Here is a 27,865-nt window from a genome sequence, read left to right as displayed (position 1 = left end):
TCCTTTAAAATGTACAATTCAGCACTTTTTAATACGTCTACAAGCTTGTGCACCATTATCCCTATTTAATTCCAGATAAATTTCCACTCCAAAAAGAAAGCCTGTAGCCATTGTAAGTCACTCTGCATTCGCAACTCTCCACAAACCCTGGCAATCACTAATCTACTTTCTGTCTCTATGGATTTTCCCATTCTGGACATTTTATTGTTTGAATCATAAAGCCTTTGAATCAAATTTAATCATATTGAAAATGTGGCCTTTTATGTCTCATCTGTTTCACTTAGCATAATGTTTTCAAGGTTTACTGCTACATGTTGTAGCATGTATCAGTACTTCATTTTGGGGGGGATGAATAATATTCTATTGTATGGATTTACCACATTGTATGAGTCAGGGTGCTCCAGAGAACCAGAACCACAGAACCAATAGGTATCCCTATATATCTAACCTACCTATCTATGTATCTATCTATCTCTTATCTATGTATCTATCTATAATGGGAATATAAATATATATATAATGTGTAATATGTATAAATATGTAAATAATATATATATAAAAGAGATTTATTTTAAGATATTTCTTATGATTATGGAGACTGAGAAGTCCCATGATCTGCTTTCTACAAGCTGAAGACTCAGTAAAGCTGGTGGTGTAGCTTGTAGGCATAAGGGCCAGAAAGCTGGTGGTATAGATTTCAGTTACAGTCTGAAGGTCTAAGAACCAGGAGCACCAAGGGCAACGGAAGATCAATGTCCTAGCTCAACCAGCAAAGTAGAATAAGAATTAGTCAAGCAGAGTGAGAATTCAACCTTGCTTCATCATTTCTGTTCAGGATTGGATGGTGCCCACCCACACTGGAGAGGGGCATCTGCTTTATTCAGTCCACTAATTCAAATACTAAGCTCTTTGGAAACACAGACATACCCAGAAACATTCTTTAACCAGGTATCTAAGCATCCCCTAGCTTGGTCAAGTTGACACATAAAATTAACCATCTACACATTTTGTTTTATCTGTTCATTAGTTGATGGACACTAGGGTTGTTTTCACTTTGGGGCTACTCTGAATAATAATGCTATTAACATTTGTGTACACATTTTTGTGTGAACATGATGTTTCAGTTCTCTTGAGTACATACCTAGGAGTAGAATGGCTGGATATTATGGTAGCTCTATGTTTAACTTCTTGAGAAACTGACAAACTGTTTTCCGAAAGAGCTCTACGATTTTGCATTCCCACCAGCAATGTATGAAGGTTCTAATTTGTCCACATCATTGCCAATACTTGATATTGTCTATTTGATTATAGCCTAGTGATTTTATTTTTATTGGAGTATAGTTGCTTTACAATGTTGTGTTAGTTTCTGCTGTAAAACAAAGTTAATCAGCTATATGTATACATATATCCCCTCCCTCTTGGACCACCCTCCCACCTCCCCCCATCCCACCCATCTAGATCATCACAGAGCACCGATCTGAGCTCCCTGTGCTATACACTAGCTATCAGTTTTACACATGGTAGTGTGTATATGTCAATCTTAACCTCACAATTCTTCCCACCCACTTTCACTGCCATGTCCACACATCCATTTTCTGCATCTGCATCTGTATTCCTGCCTAGTCATTTTTGATTTGCATTTACCTAATGTTGATTATCTTTTTAAGTATGTATTGGGCATCTGTTCAAATCCTTTGCCCACATTTTGATTGGGTTATTTTTCTTTTATTGTTGATTTATAAGTGATCTTTAAATATTCTGGATACTAAATATATGATAGATGATAGAGATAGGTAGGTAGGTAGATAGATAGATAGATAGATAGATAGATAGATAGATATAACACTGAGATATATCATGTCTAGATACATCTACTGATATACATCATTTGTAAACATTTTCTCCCTTTCTGTGATTATCCTTTCAATTTCTTGATGGTGTCTTTGGAACACAAATGTTTTATATTTTGATAATGTTCATTTACTTTTTCCTTGGTTCCTTGTGTTTTAGATATTATGTCTAAGAAACCATTGAGTAATCCAAGGCCATAAATATTTACACTAATTTTCTTGTAAGCGTTTGATAGTTTTAGATATTACATTTAGGTATTTGATCCATTTTTAATAATTTTTATATATAATGGGAGGTAGAAGTCCATTTTCATTTGAATTACTCTCTAGTGTTGTTTCTTTTCAGTGTGAAGGAATTTCTTTAATATTTCTTGTTGTGCAAGTCTGATAGTGAAAATTTTTCTCAATCTTTGTATATTTAGTATTTTTCAATTTTTAAATTCAGTTTTAAATTATTATTCTGCTGGATACAGAATTCTTGTTTGAAAGTTTTTTCTTTTTCTTTCAGCCCTTTAATGTGTCTTCCCACTGCCTTCTCGTCTCCATCATCTCTGATGAGAAATTAGCTGCTAATCTTATTGAGGATCCATTTGTACTTGATAAGTCTCTTCTTAGTTCTTTCAAGATTCCCTCTTTGCATTTGGCTTTTGACAGTTTGTCTCTGATGTGTCTAGGTGTGGACCTCTGAGATTTCATACTAGGAATGTATTGGATTTTTTGGATGTGTAGCTTCATGTTTTTCATTAAATTTCAGAAACTTTGGTGACATTTTAAAAAATATTCTTGCTTCTCCTTTCTTCCTCTCCTCTGATACTCCCCTTATGCATATATTGGCATGCTTGACAGTATCTCATAGATCTTTTAGAGTCAGTTCATTTTTCTTTCTCTTCATCAGTCTGGATAATCTAAATTGACCTGTCTTCAAGTTTGCTGATTTTTTTTCTTCTACCTGCTTAAGTCTTCTTTTTAACTTCCTACCCAGTGAAGATTTTATTATAGTTATTTTACTTTTAAACCCCAGAATTTCTATATGATTCCTTTTTCTAATTTTTTTCTCTTTACTGATATCTTCTGCTTGGTGGAACATTGTTGTCATACTGTCTTTTATTTTTTTAGACATGCCTTATTTTACTTTTTGAACATATTTAAAGTAGTTGTTTTAAATTCTTTGCCTAGTAAGTGCAATGTCTAGACTTCCTCAGGGGAAATTTCTATTAACTGCTTTTTTCTTGCTGCATAATGGCTATATCTTTTTTGTTTCTATTCAAGACTTAATTTTTAGTTGAAAACTGGACATTTTAAATAATATAAAATATATAATGTGGCAACTCTGGAAATTATACTTTCAATTACCCCTTGCTGCCAGGGTTTATTATTGTTGATGGTTTTTCCATGACTTTTCTGAACTAATTCTGTAAAGTCTGCATTCTTTAATTCAGTAAATGCTACCACCAATATGGAGAGTTAGGGTTGTGATTAGGACAAGTTAAAAATGGCACAAAGTTCACTGTTCTTGCTGAGATTCAGCTGTTTTTCTTGAATAAACAGTCCTAGAACTGCTGCAAATTTTGGCTAATTTCCAGAGTTCTGAAAATGTTGATCCTGACAATTTTTTATAGATTTATAATTATTTGTAGAAGAGAATTTTTGGAGGTTCTTATGCTGCCATTTTCACTAGTGTCATCTAGTTCTCTTAAGAACATATTTACTTGGAAAGTAACTTTATTTCTCGCTTTATGATGCAATAACAGATTTTAATTATGTTTTGAGCCAAACTTTTTTCAGCAGGAGGGACTGTGCACAAACAGGATCCAGATCATTGTTAACTATCATCATTCTTGACAATATAATTGGTTTAGCAATCTTTACAACAGGGCTCAGTTAGAGATAAAATGAATCAAAGTAAATGTCTATGAAACATGAGAGCAGTCTCATAATAACTTATAATTGGATATCACATACAAATAATCTAGAAAATCAACATCAATTAGGAAAGTATGGGCTCTAAGACATTGTTAGAAACCAGATTGTACACTGCTGTACATACTCTGAAATATGACAGGAGTGCACTTATCATGTTAGTTTAAAGTATGACAGACATCTTTTCTACCTTGTGGTCTTGGACGTAGTTCAAATGTAAAAACATCCTTTTGAAGATATAGGTGGAGTTCTAAGAGATAATGATTGCTTTATATTTATCAATTAAAATTTATCACTTGCTATCTTAAGTAGATAGTTTCAAGAAAATCCAAATCAGTGATATAGAAAAGATATTTAAAGAAAACCTGGAATATCTGGCTGGAAAATTTAGCGATAGAGCTGGTATAATTCAAAAGAGAAAGTGGCTTTTATAAAATGCGTATTGTAGTAGATATAATGAACGTTTGTTGTGCTACAAAGAAAACTTAAGTTTAAACAGTTCAATTAAAAATTTCCACCAGTTGCAGCCACTATGGAAAACAGTATGGAGGGTCCTCAAAAACTAAAAATAGAGTTGCCATATGATCTAGCAGTCCCACTCCTGGGCATATACCTGGAGAAAACTATAATTCAAAAAGATACATGCAACCCTATGTTCATAGCAGCACTATTTGCAATAGTCAAGACATGGAAACAACCTAAATGTCTATCGACAGATGAATGGATAAAGAAGATATGGTACACATTGATTATATATATATATATATATATATATATATATATATATATATATAATGAAATATTCCTCAGCCATTAAAAAGAATGAAATATTGCCATTTGCAACAACATTGATGGACCTAGAGATTATCATACTAAGTGAAGTAAGTCAGACAGACAAATACCATATGATGTCACTTATATGTGGAATCTAAAATACAACACAGATGAACATATCTATGAAACAGAAACAGACTCACAGACATAGAGAACAGACTTGTGGTTGCCAAGGCTGGGGGTGGGGGTGGGGGTGGGGAGAGAAGGATTGGGAGGTTGGAATTTGCAGATGCAAACTATTATATATAGGATGGATAAACAACAAGGTCCTACTGTATAGCACAGGGAGCTATATTCAATATCCTGTGATAAACCAGAATAGAGAAGAATATATATATGTATAACTGATAATTATACATATATATATTTGCTATACAGCAGGAATTAACACAACATTGTAAATCAACTCTACTTCAATAAAATTTTTAAAAGTTTCCACCAGATGATTCATCATGGAATGTCTAGAAAGGAGTCATATCATATGAAAATTTCAATAATGTGTATCCAAAGGTGGTATGCTAAATTTTGAGACTGAAGGTAGAGACACAGTGATTAAGCTTCATTTGAGGATTGTGGCTAAGAAGATAAAAATTAAAAAAAAATAACTCAAAGTGCACAAAGTCACTAGTATTTTTAGCTGATTAGCTTTATGTTCTGTTCCACTTGCCCAATTATCCCACATACAGTCTCTGAAGCCCTTAAACTAGTTGTCATTCAAAAGCTCATTTGTTACTTGGCTATTTGGAACTTGGGATACATTTTTTTTTCATAGAACTGTTATAAATAGCCATTTGGTCTTAGACCAGATCACAATTTCTAAAAATAAATGTGTGGTTAATCTACAGTAATGGTGATAAAGGCTTGGGTTTTAAGACCAGAAAGCAGGTGGACTTGATTTAAAAGAAGAGTGTCCTGTCCTTTTTGTGGGGCTTAGTCAACCTTGGGAAATTTTAAAAGGAAAGTGGAAGTTTATTTTTAACATACACCTACCTTCATTTTAGGTCCTCCCTTTTAATTGTTTCTTAATGTCTTTTTTCACAAATACTCCGTATACTAAGCCATATAATTTATAAGTAACACAAAGCTACCCTACTCTCTGTACATAAAATGTGTTCATTTTTCCTTTACTAAAGTCCCATTCTACTAGTTATTATCTAGAAAACAATTAGACACACTGATTCTCACCAAGTTATGATTTATATTAAAGTTTTGCAGTGTTAAATGCGAGAAGGCCATCTCGCTAGTCTGGTTATCTATTAGCTTGAATCTGTGTTGTGTCATTTACTAGTTGCATGATGTTGGGTAGGTTTTCTTCCATGCTTGAATTTCTCCCTCTGTAAATATCAAATGATAATGGTATCTACCTCATACTGCCTTATCTCATTGGGAATAATAAATGATATACTATGTCACTGCACTTACAACTGTGCCTAAAGTAGAGTATCACTGAATATGAACTTTTACTCTAAATAAAAGCCTTTAATTTGTGAAATCCCATTGTACCCAGGTACAATGGAATGAAAGTAAGAGGGTGGCTGGAAGAAATTTTTGATCAAGAGATAAAAAATTCATTATTTTTGCCGAGGAGTAGCTCCTCTAAGCTTTCCATAGCCTCTTTGCTTTCTTGACTCTTCTTAAAGCTTCATTTGGTTTGTTTTTAATATTGAGTGTTTATTATTCCTCCTATTTTATATAGATGAGGAAACATAGTTGAGAGGGGTTAAATAACTTAGTGCCACAAAGCTTCTTGGTGGGGAAACATACTCAAACTACATTTTTTTTCTTTGTACTCCAAACCCTTGCTTTCTTCATGTGAGTAATTAACCTTAACTAATTTTTTGAACATACCCTAAGAACAGTAGTTCTTAATTTCAAACTGTTCTGGTTTATCTATCTATGCAGGTGGAGATAATTCAGTAAAATAGGGTAACATGTAAGAATTATTTGAAAACTAATTTTGAAGTGAGTTAAACTGGGTAAGTTCTACCACCATAATGGAGTACTTCGAATAAATGACACACTTATCCTCTCTGATCCTCCCATTTGAATACATGTAAGTGATTACAAATATTTTCAATATTTTAAGATTTAAGAGAGTAGGAACCACACCTATCTTACTCAAATATATATGCCCATAGCCTAGCACAGTAGATGCTCAGTAAGTATTTGTTGAGTTAGTACCTTCTATCTACCTCATAGGCCATGGCATAATATATATCTAGGTAATATGGAATATTTAAATAAGTCTTATAGTCTGTACATACTGATATCTCCATTTCACACTGAAATACCCTAAGGAGTATATTTATTACATAAATCAGGGTAGTTAGAGCTGATCGTCCAACTGTATTTCTATAGAGTATTGAAAATTTGAATGATGAATTATAAGTCTCTAAAGAGTAATGTGAAAATAAAAAGCAAACATGATTTAGTGAAGTTGAAAAGTGCAAAGAGGAAATAGGCAGTGGGGAAATATGTGAGTGAAAGTTGAAGAGAATTCCCAAGAGAAAGGCCTTCCTAATATACTGTAATGTTGATCGAACTAATCAGGAACAGATAGGGGGGTTATAGAGAGAGCCTGGGTTATATTTTGCAGACGGGGAAAAAAGACTTAGAAATGTAGTTTGAATTTTGCCTTAAATCTGTTATACAGATTGATTTTCTGGAGGAGAAGGTACTTTGTGTTTTTAAAAATGAATTTCACATTTATACTATTCCTGAAGTAGTCATAGTAACATTTTCATATAAAAAGTATATGCTTCTGAATCACGTTAACTGTACATTATTCATACATGAGAACATGTTCTTGTTCAAGTCAACTGACTAGCTGAGCCTTTTATACTTGTGAATTCCATTATCAGAACGCAACAGTCTATCTTTGGGGAAAATGAGCCAAAAAAATGTATATTTTCATAGTCCTAAAGTGAAATTGGTTGTTTTTCATAAGAAAGATGTGTTTAAACATACTATTTCCAACCCAGTTGCCCAGGAGTTAGCCTCAATAGCAGGCATCTGGGGTAGGATGAGAAAAGTTGAAGTCTTGCTTCTCTTGGGAAAAGGCCTGGGCTGGGAGTTGGGAAAGTGGAGGCTCTATGTTCTTGACTGCAGTCCTCTGGAGTGGAGTCTCTGCCTCACTGTGCTGAGAGAGTAGAAGGAGGGAGATGTTTTAGTTCAAATACCAGATTCTTGCCTTTCTTTCCACATTTTCATAGATTTTCTTGATTAGATGTTTCTTCATTTTCTGTTTGTCCTTAGGACCATTTCCAGAGGCTTTAATTGGATGCTTTCAAAAAATAATTTTCACCAGTGCCACTGGAGAGTGAGTCAGCAGAGCTTCTCATATGGTCATACTGGAAGTTGATCACTGCTACATTTATTTTTGAATGTGTTCTTTTCATTTTTGGTTACAGAAATAGCACATGCTCCTTATAAAACATCTCAATGATACAGGCCTTTGTAAAGTAATAAAATTAAACTCCCTTCCTGCCAATTCCATTCCTAGGATAAACCACTGCTAAGTTAAAGTTAATATTTAAATTTTAAAATGGTATAAAATGAACTCTACAAAAACACATATCTCTGTAAATGGCACGTGACACAGTTGTTTTAACCCTTCTCACATTAGTTCTAGAAGTGTCCACTAGTCTAACTTGGCCCCAAGCTTTGCACAAGACTGCATCTGTGCTGTCCAGTCTCTAGCTCTGACTTATTTTCAAAAATTTTAATTTAATCCAGTGATCAATCTCAGAACTCATCTTACATGACCCACAAGCAGCAGTATTTGATATAGTTGAATACTCTCTTCCCTAAAAATTCTTTCCATTTCCCTTCTGACCCCCAAATGCCTGATTTTCCTTTTGTTTTTATGGCTGCTCATTCTTAGTCAACTTTTTTGGTTGCTACTCATTTCTCTTTAAACTTCAGAGTTCCAAGAGTTAGACCTTTGGATCTGTTTTCTGTCTCCACTTAATCCTTTCCTGATTTTCAGTCATCCTGATGGCTTTAAATTTGCTGTCTATATACTAATGATTCCCAAGTGTACATTGATAGACCTCTTTCTAAACTCCAAACACATATATCCAAGAGACCCTTTTACTTGTCTAATGGAAATCTCAAACTTCACATATTCAAAACTGAATTTCTGATCTCATACTTCCCTTCCACCTGCTTTTCTCACAGCCTTCTCCATCTAAGTAAATGGGAACACCATTCTTCCAGTTACTCAGGTCAAAAGACATGGACTTATTTCATTCTGTCATACCCCATATTCAATTCTTTAGCAAATCTTTTTGCCTCATTCTTAAAATTATATCCAGATTGGTGACCTCATCCCATTGCTGCTATTGCCAGCATTCGTTTTCTTGTTTCTCCTACTGTATAGACTTTTATATAATTAGGCTCCCAGCATTAAACAGGTGACATACTCAAATATGATAATTAAGAAAGTTATTTACAAAGAAAACTTACAAAAGTATGAGTGTTAAGAAAACCAGAACTGGAGCTAGTGACAGCTAGGTTATTTTCATTCCTGAGCCTGGAAGAATAATGATATGGATTGAATTGTGTCCCCCCAAAGGATATTGAAGTCCTAATACTGGTACCTATGCATGTGGCCTTATTTGGAAATAGGATCTTTGCAGATGAATAAGTTAAGATGGGCTTATTAGGGTGGGCTGTACTCCAATATGACTGGCATCCTCATATTGATAAAAAGGGGAAATTTGGACACAGAGTCAACATGTACAGATGGAAGACAATGTAAAGACACAGGGACAACACTACCTGTAAACCGAGGAACACCTAAGTGTACCAGAAATGAGGAGAGAAGTATGGAACAGTTTTTCCTTCACAGCACCATGATTTTAGGCTCTGGCCTCAGAAATGTGTGACAACAAATTCTGTAATTTAAGCCACTTCCCTGTTATTTAAGCCACTCATTTATGGTACTTTCTTATGGCAGCTCTAGGAAACTCATACAAATGAAGAGAATGGGAAGAACCCAGAAGTTTAGAGTCAAGAAAAATTTGCAAACTTGAAAGGATAGCCACCTTTCACTGAGTAATATAAGCAGCCATAGGCAAACTCACAGGATGAAGCCAAAGACATACCTGACCTCACTCTTTTTCCTCCCTCTGATCTCCTCTCAGGTCCTCCCAGGAGTTCTGCTGATACAGTTCTCCCTTTCATCTTCTTTTTCCCTCCCACCACCTACTCTCAGCACAGCAGCCAGAGTGTCACTCCTCTTCTTAAAACCCTCATACCTAATAAAAAAGTCCTCACAAAGACCTCTAAGACAATATATCTGTGGCTGGCCATTGCCTCTTACTGCACCTCCTAGTACTCCTCCTTTGCTCACTCTGTTCCAGCCAACCTGGCCTCCTCACTTAACACTGGCTCTTCTGCTCTCTGGAATGCTTCTTCTGCAGGTATCTGCATGACTTCCATTCTCTCTTCATTCAAGTCTTTACTCAGTAAGGTCTCCTCAGACCACTCTAACACGTTAAACCCTTATTCTCCAAATACATTTCCTATTCCGCTTCTCCTTAGTGTTTATCACTATCTTAAAATCTATATATTTTGCTTACTTATCCTGCTTATTGTCTCCCTCCTCCAGTAACCTGAAGCCCTTCAGGGAAAGGATGTTTGCCTACTTTGTTCACTGCTGAACTCCCAGTACCTAGAAAGAGTGCCTGGCAGTAGACTCCAATGCATATATGTTGAATAAATGGATAATGTTTTATATTTTTATAATTTGTGTCTTTCTGTCTTATGAACTTAACCTTCTCTAGTAACTGCAAGTTTTTTTGTTTTTAAAGACTAATATTTCTACCATGAAAATTTCCTGGTATGAAGAGATTCAATGGGACAGATTGCTTTATTGTAGCTGATGCTTAATGACTTGTTATGATGAACACAGGATCCTTAAATTCCAGATATATGCACAGATCCCATATATGGTATCTTTCTGGTAAGCCTGCAACAGTCCTCAATAATAAACAATTCAACTTCAAAGGAATTTTGTATATTCTTTTAAGTTTGAGAGCCATTTTATCTTTGGTCTATCTTTTTTTTCACTCCACCCTCTCCAATGTATACTAAACTGTGTTCCTTAAATGTAAGCAATGATGGCAGACGGTATTTACTGTTTTGTTTAAAACTATTTTGAGAAATTTGGTCAGGGACAAACATTGCATTTCAGCCCACGTTTCTTTTGGAAGAAGAAAATGTAAACAGCTAGTACCGCCAAATCGCTCTGTCAACTCCATGTATAACCATAAAGAAAAAATGCTGTTTTTATTGCTGTTCTCTTTGTAGATCTGATACAATAGATCCTAGGTAAATATGTTATTACTAAAAGCCTATAGGAGTTGCTGGTTTAAATACCCCATACATTCCCAGGATTTTGGACCCCAGATTATTATACTGATTTTGTGACTAATAATCCTAGGTATTTCTTCTTCCTCCCAGTATTCACATTGGCTTTTTGTCTTTTTAATTCTAATACAAATCACTGTCATGTTTTAGAGTCACTGCCTTTAAAATGCACATCCTTATAAGTCTCTTCACGGTGTGTCTGTACAAACATTTAGGTTTTCCAGGTGTGTGTGTTCTTTATTACAGAAAGAGAATCTGAATTAGAAAACACAAAGGAAACACCATCTATAGCTTTTAAGTAAATTTTTTGATGGCTTAAAGTTTACAGAGATTTGAAATTTTTAGTGAAATCCAGAAAATCTTCTACGTAATGTGATAAACATACAGGGAAAAAAATCAACTCTTTTTTGGGACAAAAGTGGCTTCCTTTTAACAACATAATGAGGTCAATGGGTTATGAAATGCTCATATTCTTAAGTTAGGCTAACCTGCTTTGATAACATAATAGTGTTCATAACAGTGTTTTATGCAAGGCACCCTTCTCTGAGAATGAGAAGGAAGTTTTGATTTTTTTGCTTCTTAAGTTTCTCTTCTTTCCCTGCCACTAGCCTGCATCAGCCCCTTCCAGTTCTGAATTGTTTCTCTCTACACACCCTGTAAAACTTGCTTTCTTTCACTCCAGAAAACCATAAATTCCAAGTATGTGTTTTGCATACTCCCTCTGCACATTACCCTTGTGGGTTTTTTTTTAAGATTTATATTAAATTTTTTTTTTCAGTTCATCTATAAACTTGAAAGCAATCTACTTACAATTAAATGAGAAATACTTGTCCCTCAACATCGTTGGCAGGTATATTTGGTTTAGAGAAGACAGGGTGGGGTGCTCAGAATGTTATTCAAATTGAAGTCTGAGATAAGATCCTTTTTCTATGGTCTCCAAGGCACAGATGTAAGCACGATCACATATTGAAAACCTTTCCTAGGTCTGTGACCTTGAATGTCTCTTCAAAAAGTGAAACATCTAATTTAAAAATGAAATGCAAATATGATTTGTGATTTTTGTGCCACATACCCACGGATCTTTCAGAAAAAATGTCATTTAACTGAACTCAAGTTTTTATAATGAAAATTACTTACACCAGTGTAAATATAGGCAAATTTTTGGAATGCACTAAGTTCTTCAAAGTGAGTTATTAGAGTGTACAGATCATAAGTATAACAGAAAAAAAAAAAAAACAGAGAAGTCTCCACTTCTTAAAACACTTAAAATCAATTTAAAAAAACTGAACAGGGGCTTCCCTGGTGGCGCAGTGGTTGAGAGTCCGCCTGCTGATGCAGGGGACATGGGTTCGTGCCCCGGTCCGGGAAGATCCCACATGCCGCAGAGCGGCTGGGCCCGTGAGCCATAGCTGCTGAGCCTGCGCATCCGGAGCCTGTGCTCCACAACGGGAGAGTCCACAACAGTGAGGGGCCCGCATACCGCAAAAAAAAAAAAAAACAAAAAAAAACAAAAAAAAAAAACCTAAACAAACAAGAAAAAGAGCCCTATTTAAGGGCAATAGATCCAACGAAACTCATTTTAAAGAGCAACTTTAAGAAGAAGGATCATGGAAGATATTTATTACTCTTCATCTTTGCCAGTTACTGCTTAGCTTCAAAGGCAATGCTTGCTGCTGTAGCCTGGTTCAGCTGAAGCCATGTGTATGAAGAAATGGGTGTGTTTGCTCATTGCAGGGCTAAGTGGCAGCTAAAGTCTTAAGGCCACACATTTATTAAATTCAGATCAGTTTCAAGTGTCAGTTGGCATGTGCTTGATGAAGAAGCTCATCGAGGAGGCCAGCTGGCCTGCAGTCATACTAACTGCAAAATAAACAATACTGAAGTGCACATATTTAGATATTCAAGAGAGAACTTTAATCCTGTGAAATCCCTAATTGTGCTGCTCTCAAGTGTGATTTGGGGTGACAGATGCCAGAATTCAGCCTCTTGACAGCAAAGGATTGTAACAAGAGAAGGAACAGAATAAGCTTGAAAAGAACAACAGAAGGCAAGGGAAGGGTGGTGGTGTCAGAGAGAAAACTGAGGAGAAATCCCTCTTGAAATGTGAAGCTTTCAAGCTGTTCTTATAATTAAGAAAGCATAACGAATACTGGAATATACTTTAAAAACCTATTGCCAGAAAATTATGAATGAGATGACACATTTACTTTTAAAATAGATATTTCTCAATATGGATATGTCATACCTTCAATTTTGCAGCATTAGAAGAAAAAGGGGAAGTGAAATATACTGATAGATCACTACCTGTAGGGCATTCATGTTTAAAATTGTATAAAATAAGCATAGCACTTTAGAGAATTTAAAGTGAAGCTTATCTTTTTTCTCTCTAAAGTTATATCCAAAGTATGCCAAAATGTATAAGGCAAATTATTTTCCTGTATTTCTTTCCAGTAACTAATACACATACCACTTAATGGCAGTTAATGTAGCATAGTGGTTTAAACAAAGCCAAACAAAACAAAACACTCAAAAATTGAATATTAAACCTCTCAGAGCCTCAATCTAAATATTGGAATAATAAGCCAGCTTCATAAAAATCTTGTGTGACTTAAAAGAGAGAGTAAATGTAAAGATAAAGTATTTGGGGGACTTCCTTGTTGGCGCAGTGGTTAAGAACCCACCTGCCAATGCAGGTGACCTGGTTCAAATCCTGGTCCAGGAAGATCCCACATGCCATGGAGCAACTAAGCCCGTGTGCCACAACTACTGAGCCCACGTGCCACAACTACTGAAGCCCAGGCACCCTAGAGCCTTAGAGCCTGTGGTCTGCAGCAAGAGAAGCCACTGCAATGAGAAGCCCGTGCACCACAACTAGAGAAAACCCGTGTGTGGCAATGAACACCAACGCAGCCAAAAATAAATAAGTAAATAAATTTATTAAAAAGAAAAAATAAAGTATTTGGTACAGTTATTAGCACATTTCAAGTGATCAGTAAATGATATAGCTATTATTATGTGAGAGCATGTTAAATTTTAAGTTTCAACTTAGATGTCAAATTATAATAGATTAAAAACCCCATAAGGAAGTACAAGATTGAAATGTACATTTTCCAAGTATATAAGGGAATACTTCTTGGACAGTTCTAAAATTCACAAGGACAAGGTAAAAGGGCCAAGAGAAGGGAGACTTGTGAAGAGATTCTTTTTGGCTATAGTGCTGAGGTGCTATGAGTCTCACTCCTCCTTAAGGGTTAGTTTGAGGTGGATTCTTCTAATTTCAGTCCTGTTTGCAATCATTTCAAGAAGGCAACTCTGAAAGCTTGGTGTGCACCCCAGGAAATACGAGAGTACAATGGTTGGGTTGTCTGACACACATGAGATTTCTAAATGTGGGTGCAGCCTGAAGCCACAGTGTAGAGAGAGCTACTGCTGCATCCAGAAGCAAGTGACCAACCTGCTAGTGGTGGATAAAGGTGCAGCATCTCCAAGATCACTTGTGCAACACCAAGTAGGAATGTAGGTGTGTGTTAGAAGGAATCCTGTTTAAAAATGGTCTCTGTCAGGGAATTCCCTGGCAGTCCAGTGGTAGGGACTCTGCGCTTCCTCTGCAGGGGACATGGGTTTGATCCCTGGTCTGGGAACTAAGATCCTGCATGCCGTGTGGCACGGCTAAAAAAAAATAGCCTCTGCCAGAATGTGCAGGATCCCTAAAAGGGAGAGTCTGTGAAGGATGGATCTAGAGAAAGCTTGAAGCTTATGGGGGTGCAAGAGCAGCTAGCCAAAGCATAGCGTTAGCGTAAGAGGAGTCCATCAGGGGAATTTCTTAATAATCTACTAAAATGCTTCTAAGAGAAAAATTCAGCCTTAAATACTAGCCATTTCCATATGATACAGAATCCTTTGATAATAGTCAAGTAAAAACTTCACATATTCCTTTTCCTCCTCCCTTTCTCTCTTCCCATTCCAAGTAGTCAGAAGCCATGTGTATCAGTTAGAATAGGTAAGTTTGTTGCAATAACAAACAAATCCTAATCTCATTAGCTTAAAACAAAAAGTTTAATGTCTCATTTATGTCACATGTGCTTTGCAAGTTGGCAGGAAGTCACTGTTTATTGTAGTCAGTCAGGGACCCAGACTGATGGAGCTGCACTTCCACAAACATTGCAGATTATACAGGAAAGAAACTCAGGAGGATCTCACATCAACAATTAAGTGCCAATACTTTCACTCACAGCTTGTCCAGAACTAGACTGGGTGGCCTACCTGATCACAATATGCCAGGAAGAGCAATGCTATCACATTATATTGAAGATTGAGAGTGAGAAATATTTGACCAACAACACTAATAGCTGCCATAATTTGCCTTTCTAGCTAAAAATAAAAATGTACATATTCTCGCTTTTACAGTCAAAATATACTGTCTCCTCAACAGATACAACTTCAAAGTCTTATCCATTCTTGGCATTTAACTCCAAGTCTAGGATTCCTGGGTGATGACTGATAGTCTCTGTATTTGGTCTGATGTATTTCCTCTTGTCTTGGGGACCAATGAACTAAAAAGCCAAGTTCTTTGCTATCCACACAGCTAAAATACAAAAGTAAAAGAGGGATAGAAAAACCACAATAAATAATCTCATTTGGAAAAGATATGGTCTATGGCAAATTTCAAAGCAGATGTTTTAAAGGTTCCCTATCCTGATGATGGGAAATGGATTAGGCCCTGATTCTCTCCCTACTGCCCCTTACCAAGTACTTCTGTTGTTTGCCGTGGCCCTCAGATCTTCTCTCTGTTCCTTTTCTAGTAAACTTTGACAGTATCTGAAATGGGCACTGGAAAATGTTACTGAAGTTAAGCAGATTTATCAGCATGCTTCTTACTGATATATGGTGGCAGGGGGTGAGGGTGTTGGGGGCCAGTGGACAACGGTCATTTTAAGTCTTGAACATTCACAGTTTCTTTTAGAACAGGTTCTTTTGACAGTAGTTCTTTCCTAAATAAGTTAGGAAACTTCTGGAGATGAGAATCTAATCTATTTGATTTAAGTCATCTCCATGTTGCAATAGGCACATCTTTCCTTCTGTTCTAAATAGATCTCTTAGATTTGCTATATTTTTATACTTTCTCCCACCCTTGATTCTTTCTCTCTCCAGAATTAATTGCAGGTACTTTGAGCTTTTTCTACATCTGTGGGAAAGTCACATCATTGCTTTAATATCCCTGAGCCATGTTATCCAGTTCATAGTAATTGGGCACCTTGGTTTTAACTGGGTATTTGCTCTAAGACTGATTAAATTTATCTGGAGGTTTTAGCAATGTATATGTAGACTATGCTCTCAATTTGATCCTTGCTACATGGCTAAATTTTAATCAATATTTATTATTCAAAGGCTTTCTTAGTTTAATTTTTTACTAGTAGGTGATGAAAAGTTCTCAAATTTCAGGACTCTCTTAATTCCTTTCATTTCTTTTGGAAAACCAACTATTTTTTTTTCCTGATAAGCATCTTTCTTATAGTAACTTGACAAATCCAGCCTTCAGCAACTAACACATACTGATAATGTTCTGTTTTTCATTCTCTCCCCTTCAAGCTAAAAATTCATTAAGTAAATATCTTTCTAGTTATCATTAACTCAATTGCCATTTTCCAAGGTACAGTAGGTAGCAATTTCTTCATTGCTTGTCACCTAGCCCCTAAACCAGTGTTTTAGATGAATGTATGTGTGTGTGTGTGTGTGTGTGTGTGTTTTGTTATTGCGGTGCTTCAGTTCTGGTCAGAAGTGGTTAGGTTATCTTTGTATAACAATTAACTCCAAAATCTCAATGGTTTAGAAGTTTATTTCTTTCTCCCATTACATTTTCCTTGTTAATTTGTGGGAAAGGAGTGTCTACTCAGAAGAAACCGTGACTGTCTTAAATGTAGCCTTTCATTGTATCCGAAGGAAAAAGACATCTTGGAGAGTTTTGCGTCAACCATTAAATAATCTGTCATGTAAATAACTCATGCCACTTCCCACTTGCAACTTATTGGCCAGAACTATAGATACACTTTCACTCAGTTACAAGAAACGTTATTCTACCATGTGCATTTAAGTGGAAAGCTATATTGGAAGGAAAACAGCACTAGTGACTGAGACAACAAGGTTATTAGCAGGCTTGGGGAAAAGAGAGTTCATGATACCAACCTTACAAACAATAAGTAGCCTGCTAGAAGTTGGCTCTAGCCAGGGAAGGAAAGAAGACTTAGCAGTAAATCATGCTCAGAGTTTTGATTGATTCATTATATTGATCATCCTAAAGTCTCAATTGTGATTGTTTTATGACTCTAGGTCACATAGGCTTGTTTATTATCTGCTAGAAGGAAAATTAGAAGGAAAAAATAGATCTTTTTAAGTTTTCATCCAGTGGCCCCACTGGATAAATTTTAAAGTGCCAATGGGAGACAAAAATTTGCATTTTTATTACAAGAGTTGTTTCCTTTGACATATCAGCTGCCATCACCATGACCACCTCCACCATTATCATCAGCTGCACTTATGTTTATAAAAACTTTGGATTGATAAGCATAATGGGTTAATTTTTCCTATCTGTCATCAGTCAGTTAACCATAGACATTATTTGCAGGTAACATGATTTTATATATGGTAAATCCTAAAAACCAAAAACTGCTACAAGGATGAAAGAAATCAAAGAAGACACAAATAATGAAAAGATAGCCCATGTTCTTGGATTGGAAGAATACATATTGTTAAAATGTCCATACTACCGAAAGTCATCTATAGAATTAATGCAATTCCTATCAAGATTCCAAAGGCATGTTTTACAGAAGTAGAAAAAACACCCCTAAAATTTATACAGAACCACAAAAGACCCCAAATAGCTAAAGAAATCCTTAGAAAAAAGAATAAAGCAGGAGGCATCACACTTCCTGATTTCAGGCTGTACTATAAAGCTATAGTCATCAAAACAGTATGGTACTGGCATAAAAACAGACAAATAGACCAGTGGAACAGAATCAAGAGCCAGAAATAAACCCACACATATAAAGTCAACTAATATTTGACAAGGAAGCCAAGAATACTCAGTGGAGAAAAGACAGTCTCTTCAATAGATGGTGCTGGGATAATGGATATTCACATGTAAAAGAATGAAACTGTACTCCCTCTTACACCACTCACAAAAACTAACTCAAAACAGATTAAAGACTTGAATATAAGACCTGAAACCATGACACTTCTAGAAGAGAACATTGGAGTAAAGCTTCTTAATGTGGGTTTAAGTAATAATATTTTTGGATATGACACCTAAAGCACAAGCATCAAAATAAAAAATAAATAATAGGACTATAGCAAACTAAAAAGCTTCTATACAGCAAAAGAAACCATCAACAAAGTGAAAAGACAACCTACAGAATGAAAAAAAAATTACAAACCTTATAGCTGATAAGGGACTAATATCCAAAATATATGAAGAACCCATACAACTCAATAGCAAAACAACAACAACACACAAAAATACAAAAATGATTAAAAAATGGGCAAGGGACCTGAATAGACATTTCTCCAAAGAAGATATGTGAAAGGCCAACAGGTACATGAAAAGGTGCTCAACATCATCAGTTGTAGGGAAATGGCAATTAAAACCACAATAAGATATTACCTCATGTCTGTTAGAATGGCCATCATCAAAAAGATAGGATAACATATGCTGGTGTGGATGCAGAGAAAAGGGAACCCTTGTGCACTGTTGATGGGATTGTAAATTGGACACCCACCATGGAAAACAGTATGGGAGATCCTCAAAAAAAAGAAAAATAAAACCACCATGTGATCCAGCAATTCCACTTCTAGGAATATATCCAAAGGAAATGAAAACAGGATCTTGAAGAAATATCTGCACCCACATATTCATAGCAGCATTATTTACAATAGCTAAGACATGGAACCTGAGTATTCATCGAGGGATGAATGGATAAAGAAGTTGTAAGATACATCTATCTACCTATCTATATCTATATTTATATACACGTACCTACACACACAAACATGCTCACACATGTACACACATACACACACAGTGGAATATTATTCAGCCATAAAAAATGAGGAAATTCTAACCATTTGTGACAACATGTTTGGACCTTGAAGGCTTTATGCTTAGTAAGGCAGACAGAGACAAATACTGTATGATCTCACTTATATGTGGAATCTAAAACAAAAACAAAACCAGAAATTAAACTCATAGAAAAGGAGCTCAGACTTGTGGTTACCAGAGCAGAGGGAAGGGGAAGGAAGAATTAAAGGAAGGTGGTCAAGAGATACAAACTTACAGTTACAAGAAAAATAAGTACTAAGGATGTAAAGTACAATGTAATGACTATAGTTAACACTGCTGTATGATGTATAGCAAAGTTGTAAAGAGAGTAAATCTTAAGAGTTCTTATCACAAAGAGAAATTTTTTCTTGTTTTTTATTGTATCTATATGAGATGACAGATGTTAGCTGAACCTATTAAGGAAATCATTTCACAATGTATGTAAATCAACCATCATGATCGACACCTTAAACCTATACAGTGACATATGTCAATTATTTCTCAATAAAACTGGAAAAAATTAATACGGAGACAATAAGATAAAATTTCCCTCAGAATCAGAATTTGTATAGCAGAATTCTCACCTGTCTTTTTGATTGAAAGTGCCATGAAAGAAATCATTTTTTCTTCCCCCCCACCCCCGACTCTGTGCCTTTGATTGCAGACACTACCAGGTGACTCTAAATTAAACTAAAATGAAAATACTGAGTGGACTTAAGGTATCTCACAGCATTTAAGGGAGGGCTGGGGAAATAGGTTCACAATAGGGAAAGGAGGAAGCTTTTAAGTCTCAAGGGCATTGATTGCTAGGCATGAACAAATTCTAGCTACTTTTCCTGCCATGTCACTCTCCTCATGATTCAAATTCTGAGAGAGGATTGACTGGCTAAGCTTAGTTTGATTATTTACCCACATTTACTGTATCTCAGAAGTGAAAAGAATGATCTAGTTTTGATGCAAGAAGCCTCCAGGGTTTTTTTGCTTTTTGGTTTTTTCTTCTCTTGGTGGCAGAGCATAGCACTGCATTTTACTATTCCCCCAGATTGCCCAGAACAGGAGAGAAATATTTCTCCTCCCTAAGATATAGAGTACCATTAGGAACAGTGATAGTGGTTGCTTGGTAACCAAAAACCAAACCAAAACAAAAATGCATATAACCAGTTTGCTTCTGTTATATGAAGGTGAAGTGTTTGAGGAACATAATTTTAATAAACATTTTTTTTGTTAATGATAAGAACAGCTTTTTAAGAAAAATATTTTGGGAAGAAGTTTTGGGCCAATATCACTTTTCCTAGGTCAGTCATCTATAATCAATAAGGTACAAAAAAGTCATGCTTGAAAAAAATGATGAAATTAGCTCATCCAGTCTCTTGATTTTTGGCCCTCTTGTTATTACACTCTACACTGCAAACCAAATGAGTAGCAGCTAAAAGTTTCAGGGCTCTACAGTGCCATGTCTTTGGCAAAATTGCCTTTTCTGTTCCCAGATTTAGTCATTCTCTAAATGCTGGTAACCTGATGTGATTTCCTCAGTGCAGATGAACTGATTTATTTGAGCTTTTCCCTGACACTGACAGCTAATTCTTGGTGGAGGCCAGACTCTGAGGTTGGTGGTGTGATGGTGGTAGAAGGAGTGAATTATGAGTGTGTGCTGATTTCTTAGAGCTTTCTTTTTTTTTTTTTAGCGGTACGCGGGCCTCTCACTGTCCTGGCCTCTCCCGCTGCGGAGCACAGGCTCTGGATGCTCAGGCTCAGGGGCCATGGCTCATGGGCCTAGCCGCTCCACGGCATGTGGGATCTTCCTGGACCGGGGCATGAACCCACGTCCCCTGCATTGGCAGGTGGACTCTCAACCACTGCGGCACCAGGGAAGCCCTCTTAGAGCTTTCTACAACATGTTGAAGGATTACAGGAAGGCTTGTCATTACAAATAAGCTAGTACAGAACACAGATGTAATATTCATTACAGTCATAATGCAAGTATTACAGCTAATATGAGAGAAACTCCAGAAGAAGAAAGGAAACTGTTTTCTGTTTGCATGAAAGATGGCAGGAATAAGTTACTTTGACACGCATTGTGTATTTGTATTTTCTGTGCTTTTTCTATTTATATGCATAAAAAATTAAACCTTTGACTGGATAGCAGTTGGTATGGTTCATTTTTATTCACTACTGTCCACTAACTGGATTGAATAATTACAATTTGTCCTACCATCTGAGACTTTCCCTGACATTAAGCTGCCTCTGCCCTGCTGCTCACTTATGTTTAAGTTTGTACCTGCTCATTAACTGATTTGTCCTAAAAATAACTTTGAAAATCTCAGATCCTGAGCTGTTAGTACTTAGCCTATATAGTTAAGGTTATAAAATCAGCATCTGGCTAGAGCTAAAAACGCTGACTCTATTATCATTTTTAAGACTAAGATGAAGAAATTGATATTTGACACTGCTTCTGATTAGCTCTTAAAACTATAAAACACTGAAGGCTATCGTGAAAGATCTGCCTCATTGTACTGCAGTGTTTGTTACTTCATCCCAGGCATCAGAATTCAATTATGGCATCTCTCTTAGACGTGTGGTGAAAGCTCCCATCTCTTGTCTTTTCCACAAAACCTTAAGCCCAAACATTAGCAATAGTACTCTGTATGTTGGTTAAGTATTTCCATGCAAAAGTTTTGCACTTTTTAGAAATAAAGGTATCAACCTAAATTATCTGCATTTTGGAGCGCCAAAACTTATTTGGTAACATTTGCATTTGATCTTTGAGTTAAATATTTTCAGGTTTGGCTAACCCAATTCTTCATTGTCATAACAAAAGTCATTCTGGGAATAATTCCATGTATGTAAAGATTCTAAGAAGCAATTCCTATTTCTGGAACTCCATGTGAGGATTTATGGGTAATTTCTCTTGTGGGGCTGAGGAGAAACAATTTTTAAAAATATTTTGATGCAAATTAACTAGATATTTAATGCAATTAATAAAATGAAAATAGACTGATTTTAAAATCACCTGTGGTAGGTGGGTGAATAGGGGAAGTAGGTTTGAAGGATTTGAAGTAATAGAGTATAAAGTTAAACTGGTATAATATTTAGGGTAAGTCTTCATCTATTGATTTGTCACTTACAGTTTACCTCGTACAGTTGTTTTAAAAACATTATCCTATATCCTAATCACCCTGAGAACAGACACCTTAAAATGCTTTTCTCTTTATATCTAGCACAAAACTCAGCATACATAATGAACTAGATAAATATTCTTATTAATGGTATTAATATATAACATAATTTTAAATTAAACATTATCTTAAAAATTTATAAAACTCTCAGTTTTGTCTCTTTTTATCTTCCCAGAAATTGTTTATCTAAAAAGAGTATAGCATAAATGTACAATGAATTTTCTTCCTGAATCTCAGTTGCCTCATGTTAAATGATATCTCAAGCAGAGAATGACTTTTTATTTTTTGTTTATTATTATAAAAATAAATAAGTTAAAACGTTACAGAAAGAGATGCAATGAAAAGTGAAATTTTACATTAGTAAACAGCCTGTCCCACTCTACTGACTAGTGGTAGTAGCCATTAGTAATATTTTGTGCCTTTTCAGAAAGTTTCTGTACATAAATAAACATATATGGTTATAATTATTATAGGACTATGTAGTAAAAATCTATACATATTTAGTACATAAAAGGTATAAATAATATATTACAAAGAGGATGTATATCTCCCTTAAAAATACTTTTTCATATGGATTTTTGTATTCAATACTGTAACTGGGAGATCTCAACACATATAAATATAGTTAACCACTGACTAGAATACTTTTGTATGAATATATAATAATTTCACATACCTAGTCCTGATAGATGAATAGTTATGTTGATTCTGACCCTTAGCTATTACATACTGTGTTTCAGTGTTCATCCTTGTACATGTATCTTTTGAGTAAACCATAAGGATATATTTCTATGATAAAATCATAGAGGTTGCCAGTCTATTTTTTTAAATTTATAAATTGTTTTTTGAGTCACTTTAGGCAATTTATGTTTTCCTTTTTTTTAAATTAATTTTTATTGGAGTATAGTTGCTTTACAATGTTGTGTTAGCTTCTGATGCACAGCAGAATGAATCAGCCATACATATACATATCTCCCCTCCATTTAGGACACTACAGTGCATTAAGTAGAGTTCCCTGTGCTATGCAGTATGTTCCCATCAGTTGTCTATTTTATACATAGTATCAATAGTGTATATGTGTCAATCCCAATCTCCCAATTCCTTCCATCCCACCATTTCCCCCTTGGAATCCATACATTTGTTCTCTACGTCTGTGTCTCTATTTCTTCTTGGTAATTAAGGTCATCTATACCATTTTCCTAGACTCCACATATATGCATTAGTATACGATATTTGTTTTTATCCTTCTGACTTACTTCATTCTGTATGACACTCTCTAGGTCCAACCACGTCTCTACAAATGATCCAATTACATTTCTTTTTATGACTGACTAATACCCCATTATATTTAGGTACCACATCTCCTTTATGCATTCGTCTCTCGATGGCCATTAAGGTTGCTTCCATGACCTGGCTATTGTAAATAGTGCTGCTATGAACATTGGGGTGCATGCGTCTTTTTGAATTATGGTTTTCTCTGGGTATATGCCCAGGAGTGGGATTGCAGGGTCATATGGTAGTTTTATTTTTAGCTTTTTAAGGAACATCCATACTGTTTTCCATAGTGGCTGTTATCAATTTACATTTCCACTAACAGTGTAAGAAGGTTCCCTTTTCTCCACACACTCTCCAGCATTTATTGTTTATAGATTTTTTGATGATGGCCATTCAGACCAGTGTGAAGTGATACCTCATTGTAGTTTTGATTTGCATTTCTCTAATAATTAGTGATGTTGAGCATCTTTCCATGTGTTTGTTGACCATCTGTATGTCTTCTTTGGAGAAATGTCTATTTAGGTCTTCTGCCCATTTTTTGATTGTGTTGTTTGTTTTTTTGATGTTGAGCTGCATGAGATGCTTGCATATTTAGGAGATTAATCCTTAGTCAGTTGCTTCGTTTGCTAATATTTTCTCACATTCTGAGGGTTGTCTTTTCCTTATGTTGATGGTCTCCTTTGCTGTGCAAATGCTTTTAAGTTTAATTAGGTCCCATTTGTTTATTTTTCTTTTTATTTTCAGTACTCTAGGAGCTGGGTCATAAAATATCTTGCTGTGATTTATGTCAAAGAGTGTTTTTCCTATGTTTTCCTCTGAGAGTTTTACAGCGTCTGGCCTTACAGTTAGGTCTTTATCCATTTTGAATTTATTTTTGTGTATTGTGTTAGGGAGTGTTCTAATTTCATTCTTCTACATGAAGCTGTCCAGTTTTCCCAGCACCACTTACTGAAGAGGCTGTCTTTTCTCCACTGTATATTTTTGACTCCTTTGTCAAAAATTAGGTGACCATGGGTGTGTGGGTTTCTTTTTGTGCTTCCTATTCTGTTCCATTGATCTATATTTCTGTTTTCGTGTCAGTACCATATTGTCCTGATAACTGTAGCTTTGTAGTATAGTCTGAAGGTAGGCAGCCTGATTCCTCCATCTCTGTTTTTCTTTCTCAAGATTGCTTTGGCTATTCAGGGTCTTTTGTGTTTCCATACAAATTGCAAAATGTTTTGTTCTAAACGCCATTGGTGTTTTTTTTTTTCACACACACACACTGTATTTTATTTTTACAAGAGATAAATAGACTGACACCAAGCATTGTAAATGGATGACCACAACAAAAGCAACAATGATTGCAATTACCAAACATGAAACACACTCATACTATGTCATAATATTGACATTCAGTCCAGTAATCCTCCACTGTAATAGCTCCTTTACTTTTCAGTGAAAATTGATTTGTATATTTTTTGCCTCTGAGCCCTTGTGGGATTTTTTTCTTATTCAAACAGAAAGTCACAAAATTATAATCATCCTCATAAGTTTACGCAGTCCCATGTAATTAATTTTTTTCATCTTGATCTTTTGTTACCACTTTCATTAGTTCATCAATTTTCTATTTGAGTTCTGAAAATGCTTATTCATTCAGTTCAGCAGTACAGTCAGTTACCAGAAACCTGTACTTGTCAGAGTCTTTTCCATGAATTCCTTGAAGATGAAACTCTTTTATAGGAACATATTTGCAAAAGCATCAGAGTACACCCAGAACTGTATGTAAATGACAAAAGACTTAAAAATGACCACAGTTAGGGCTTCCCTGGTGACACAGTGGTTGAGAGTCCGCCTGCCGATGCAGGGGACACAGGTTCGTACCCCGGTCCAGGAAGATCCCACATGCCACGGAGCAGCTAGGGCCGTGAGCCATGGCCGCTGAGCCTGCACGTCCAGAGCCTGTGCTCCGCAATGGGAGAGGCCACACCAGTGAGAGGCCCACGTACCGCAAAAAAAAAAAAAATGACCATGGTTAAAGATTTGATGAAAGTTCATAATAATACAATTGACAAGGAAATTTAGTTATTTCTGAGATATACATTTTAAAGTAATAACTAGTATTATGACTTATAACATTATACCAGAACATATAAGATTTTTAGAAATTTCATGTAATGTCTGAAACATTTATTTAATATATTTCCATACAAATAACCCAATGAAAGTTTAGTATTAGTTGTTTTGTTTGTTTGTTTTTTTATACTGCAGGTTCTTATTAGTCATCAGTTTTATACACATCAGTGTATACATATCAATCCCAATCGCCCAATTCAGCACACCACCATCCCCACCTCACCACAGTTTTCCCCCCTTGGTGTCCATACGTCTGTTCTCTACATCTGTGTCTCAACTTCTGCTCTGCATACCAGCTCATCTGTACCATTTTTCTAGGTTCCACATACATGCATTAGTATACGATATTTGTTTTTCTCTTTCTGACTTATTTCACTCTGTATGACACTCTCTAGATCCATCCATGTCTCAACAAATGACTAAATTTCGTTCCTTTTTATGGCTGAGTAATATTCCATTGTATATATGTACCACTACTTCTTTATCAATTTGTCTGTTGATGGGCATTTAGGTTGCTTCCATGACCTGGCTATTTGTAAATAGTGCTGCAATGAACATTGGGGTGCGTGTGTCTTTTTAATTATGGTTTCTCTGGGTATATGCCCAGTAGTGGGATTGCTGGATCATATGGTAAATCTATTTTTAGTTTTTTAAGGAACCTCCATACTGTTCTCCATAGTGGCTGTATCAATTTACATTCCCACCAACAGTGCAAGAGGTTTCCCTTTTCTCCACACCCTCTCCAGCATTTGTTGTTTGTAGATTTTCTGATGATGCCCATTCTAACTGGTTTGAGGGGATACCTCATTGTAGTTTTGATTTGCATTTCTCTAATAATTAGTGATGTTGAGCAGCTTTTCACGTGCTTCTTGGCCATCTGTATGTCTTTGGAGAAATGTCTATTTAGGCCTTCTGCCTATTATTGGATTGGGTTGGTTTTTTTTAAATATTGAGCTGCAGGAGCTGTTTATGTATTTTGGATATTAATCCTGTGTCTGTTGATTCGTTTGCAAATATTTTTTCCCATTCTGAGGGTTGTCTTTTTGTCTTCTTTATGGTTTCCTTTGCTGTGCAAAAGCTTTAAAGTTTCATTAGGTCCCATTTGTTTATTTTTGTTTTTATTTCCATTACTCTAGGAGGTGGATCTAAAAAGACCTTGCTGTAATTTATGTCAAAGAGTGTTCCTCCTATGTTTTCCTCTAAGAGTTTTATAGTGTCCAGTCTTACATTTAGGTCTTGAATCCATTTTGAGTTTATTTTTGTGTATTGTGTTAGGGAGTGTCCTAATATCATTCTTTTACATGTCGCTGTCCAGTTTTCCCAGCACCACTTATTGAAGAGACTGTCTTTTCTCCATTTTATGTCTTTGCCTCCTTTGGCATAGGTTAGTTGACCATAGATGCGTGGACTTTTCTCTGGGCTTTCTATCTTGTTCCATTGATCTGTGTTTCTGTTTTTGTGCCAGTACCATATTGTCTTGATAACTGTAGCTTTGTAGTATAGTCTGAAGTCAAGGAGTCTGATTCCTCCAGCTCCGTTTTTTTCCCTCAAGACTGCTCTGGCTATTCGGGGTCTTTTGTGTCTCCATACAAATTTTAAGAAGATTTGTTCTAGTTCTGTAAAAAATGCCATTGGTAATTTGATAGGGATTGCATTCAATCTGTAGATTGCTTTGGGTAGTATAGTCATTTTCACAATATTGATTCTCCCAATCCAAGGACATGGTATATCTCTCCATCTGTTTGTATCATCTTTAATTTCTTTCATCAGTGTCTTATAGTTTTCTGCATACAGTTCTTTTTTCTCCCTAGGTAGGTTTATTCCTAGGTATTTTATTCTTTTTGTTGCAGTGGTAAATGGGAGTGTTTTCATAATTTCTCTTTCAGAGTTTTCATCATTAGTGTATAGGAATGCAAGATATTTCTGTGTATTACTTTTGTATCCTGCAACTTTACTAAATTCATTGATATGCTCTAGTAGTTTTTTGGTGGCATTTTAGGATTTTCTATGTATAGTATCATGTCATCTGCAAACAGTGACAGTTTTACTTCTACTTTTCCAATCTGGATTCCTTTTATTTCTTTGTCTTCTCAGATTGCCATGGCTAGGACTTCAAAACTATGTTGAATAATAGTGGCGATAGTGGACATCCCTGTCTTGTTCCTGATCTTAGAGGAAATGTTTTATTTTTTCACCATTGAGAATAATGTTTTTTGTGCGTTTGTTGT

This window comes from Mesoplodon mirus, assembly GCF_964341445.2.
Source record: "Mesoplodon mirus genome assembly, chromosome: 5".
NCBI classification, from domain to species: Eukaryota; Metazoa; Chordata; class Mammalia; order Artiodactyla; family Ziphiidae; genus Mesoplodon; species Mesoplodon mirus.
The sequence above is the reverse complement of the archived record's forward strand: the minus strand, read 5'-3'. Positions refer to the sequence as shown.